This window comes from Octodon degus, unplaced genomic scaffold (assembly GCF_000260255.1).
Source record: "Octodon degus isolate 3935 unplaced genomic scaffold, OctDeg1.0 scaffold00037, whole genome shotgun sequence".
NCBI classification, from domain to species: domain Eukaryota; kingdom Metazoa; phylum Chordata; class Mammalia; order Rodentia; family Octodontidae; genus Octodon; species Octodon degus.
In genome coordinates this window covers 5,219,048-5,222,851 of record NW_004524613.1, presented here as the reverse complement: position 1 = coordinate 5,222,851, position 3,804 = coordinate 5,219,048, and the positions used below count along the sequence as shown (strand labels likewise).

At 40.7% G+C, this 3,804-nt stretch overlaps 1 protein-coding gene across 1 annotated transcript in view; it reads left to right on the top strand.

Moving 5' to 3' along the window:
* The window catches only part of Pigu (phosphatidylinositol glycan anchor biosynthesis class U), a 139,132-nt gene that overhangs the window by 69,470 nt on the left and 65,858 nt on the right, over positions 1-3,804 (top strand). The window lies entirely within an intron of this gene.

The window sequence follows — 3,804 nt, the reverse complement described above, 5'->3', positions numbered from 1 at the left end:
AGAAACATAAGCAGGAAACCCAATCTGAAAAACACACTGCAGTAAAAGAATTTCTAACCGCTTCTAAGGAAGATATTGATTAAAAAATAGAGGAGATTAGAAAAATGATGGATTCCTTGAATGAACAATACAGGAAAGAAATAGATCGCATGAAGCAGGGTCAAAGAGATATAGAGGAAATCAAACTCTCAATCACAAGCTTGCAAAACCGTTTAAGTGAATGTGAAAACAGAGTTTTGGGTCTTGAAGATGCTGGTGCAGCAAGTGAAAAGGTAAGAAAGGATCTCTTAAAAACAACGAGGATGCAGGAAAGAATAATTCATCACCTGCAAGATGATGCAAAGATGAACAATCACTACAAACAAGTCCGATCTACGTAGTGAGACCTTGTAGACCTTGTCTTAAATACACTAAAAAAAAAAAAAAAAAAAAAAAGAAACAAACAAAGAGCGAACGAACAAACATAGTCACCAGTCTGTAAGAATGTGAGGTGATAATGGGAAAGGAAAATTATTCCTTTTCTGGATTCAAACAAACTGTAAAGTTAGTTTACATTTCCTCCTTAAACACTACAAACCTGCCTCTATTCTGCTAGTTCGTTTGCTTGTTTGCTTGCTTGCCTTCCTGTCTCCCTCTCTCCCTCTCTTCTTCCTTCCCTCCCTCCCTTTCTTTCTTCCTTCCATCCTTTCTTTCTTCCTTCTAGGGGTCCTGCCCATTAGCTCAGGTGTTTAAGTGCCTGCTGAAACAAAGCAGTCAGGCTCAGGATGCTGTGGTTCGATCCCCTCATCCTCAAGCCAAATCAGACCTGCCCTGAAGGCAACCTGAGTGACCCCCCCCCAAAAAAAATCCTTTCTTCCTTTCATTTTTTCCTCTTTCCGCTTTCTCTTTCTTTTCTTTTCTTTTCTTTTCTTTTCTTCTTTCTTTCTTTCTTTCTTTCTTTCTTTCTTTCTGAGACAGTTTCTCATTATGTAGTTCAGATTGGCCTTGAACTCACTATGCAGCCCAGACAGGTCTCTGAACTCCTGGCAATCTTCCTGCATCTACTTGCCAAGTACTGGGATCACAGATGTGTGTCACCACACCTGGCTTTCTGCTAGTAGTTTCTAGAGACAGCAAAAGGTAGCCAATAGATGAGATTAGCTAGTGTCTCATCAGTGCCAGAGTTGAACCTGTTTTTCTCTTCCCTCATAAGACACAGGATCATAGCCAGAGATGTAGCACCTGGCTTCCTGGTGAGTCACTGGGCATAGTAGTTTTAGCCCATCTGATCCCCTCTCCCAATCTGTTCTTCCTCTGACCTTGGCTTGGAGTGTTGTTTACAAATTAGAGAGAAGCTTACGGTAAGGTGATCTGATAGCATACAGAATAAAACAGAGACCCCTGACATGCATAGGATCAGAGCCTACAGTGAAGGAAAAGCCACATGCCCAAAGACCCAAAAAACAGGCTGGCAAGAGAGATTGAGAAGTTTGCTGAGAAGCTTGTGGGGCTGTCCAAGAAGGCTTCTAGTTTTCTTCTGCCTTTTGCATGGGATTCCTAAATCTTGGAACCCCTGTGGGTGGTTTGAGACCCTGTTTTCTTTTGTAATAATGTAATAACTGATAAGGTTGGGGCAGGATTAGCTTGTATTTTTTTAGATGTTTGCTGTAGGACCTTATCTTGCCTTTGAACTGAAAAGGTGAAATAATGGCAGAAAACTCCCCAAATATAGGGAAAGAAATAAGCATACAGATAAGTGAGGCATACAGAACCCTTAATAGCCATAATTAAAAGAAAACCCTTCCATGCCACATTATGCTGCAAGACTAAAAGTTCTTCACAGGAACAAACTTAAAAGCTGTTGGGGAAAGGCAGCAAATCACATATAATGGTAAACCCGTTAGAATTATAGCAGACTTAACACAAACCTTAAAGGCCAGGAGACCTTAGAGTGAAGTGTTTCAAGCCTTAAATGACAATTTCTGATCCCTGTTTACGTATCCTGCAAAACTTTCCTTTGCACACACCTGTAATCCCAGTACTTGGGAGTCTGAGGCAGGAGGATCCTTGAGTTCGAGACCTTCTGGGCTACAGAGTAAGCTTAAGGCCAGCCTGGACTGTGCAGTGAGATGTCTCAAAAAGGAAAAAAAAAATCAATGAATAAATAGAAATAATAAAGTATTTCCATGACAAGGCAAAGAACACCTCAAGAAATCTATAACCACCAAACTAACATTACAAAAATTCTCAGGGATATCCTAGGGAGGGACAGTGGAGCCAACAAAACCAAGTACTCCCAAAGAATTAAGACCTGGCAAGATGAGTAGCTACACAAAAGGGGGGAAATTTAGTAAGAATAGAATAATGACAGGAATACGTCAGAGTACCTGTCAGTAATGCTGTCAATATAAATGGTCTCAAGTCCCAATCAAAGACACAGATGGGCCAAATGGATGAAGACAAACCCAGCAGTAACAACAAACACATTTAATTAAAAAAAAATTCATAGATTAAAAGTTAAACTGAAAGGGGCTGGGGAGATAGCTCAGTATAATAAGTGCCTGGCAAGCACAAGGTCCTGAGTTCGATTCCTGGTACCACTAAAAAAAAAAAAGAAGAAGTCAAACTGGAAAGCAATAGTCCACACCACAGGAACCTGTGAAAAAGCAGGAGTAGCTATTCTAACTTCAGACAAAGTGAATTTCAAGCCAAAACTGATCAGAAGAGACAAACAAGGTCACTACATGGTAGTGAAGGGAACAGTTGAACCGGAAGAGATAACAACTGTAAACATACATGTGCCAAATACTATACACCTAACTTCATAACACAAACACTAATAGATACAAAAGCCAGATAAACACCCAATATAATTGTAGTGGGGGACCTCAGTATCCTACTGTCACCAATGGTTTTCTTTTTCTTTTCTTTTCTTTTTTTTTTTTGGAACTGGGGATTGGACTCAGGTCCCTGCGCTGGGCCATCTCTCCAAATGGACAGAGCAGTTACACAAAAAAATCAACAAAGAAATAATCAGAATTGAACAAAACCATCAAACAAATAGACCTAATAGATATCTACAGAGTGTTCCATCCAACAATAGAATATACTTTCTTCTCAGAAGCACGTGGGACTTTCTCCAAAATAGATAATATAATATCCTGTAAAGCAGGATTAGGCTGGGCGAGGTGGTGCATGCTTGTAGTCCCACCACTTGGGAGGCCAAGGCAGGAGGCTTGCCATGAGTTGGAGGCTAGGCTGAAGTACACAGTGAGTTCAAGACCAGCCTGAACTAAAAGTGAAAACATGCTAAATACAAAAGCATTAGAATTATCCCATGCATATTGTCAGATCTGGTGTGCAGTCAAACTAGAAATCAGTGGTAAAGGAAATTAGAGAAGCTATGCAAACAGGGAAATTAATACCCTCTTGAATAATCCATGGGTCATAGATGAAATTAAGGAGTAAATTAGATATTCCTATGATCAGTAACTTAGTGAAACCCATGGGACACAATGAAAGCAGTCTAAAAGAGAAGTTTATAGTGGTGAATTCCCATATCAGAAAACTTACTGAGCTCAAATAATCTAATGATGCACCCACCTCTCAAGATCCTAGAGAAAATAAAATTTAAAAAAAAAAGGGGGGGCTGGTGAGATGGCTCAGTGGTCTAAAGCACCTATTTAGAACAAGCTTAGGGGCTGGAGAGATGGCTCAGTGGTCTAAAAGCATCTACTTGGAACAAGCTCAGCAAAGCACAGGGACCGCGGTTCGATCCTCCAGCACCACATGCCAGCCAGCCGCGCCCCCTGGTGGGCTGAGCTG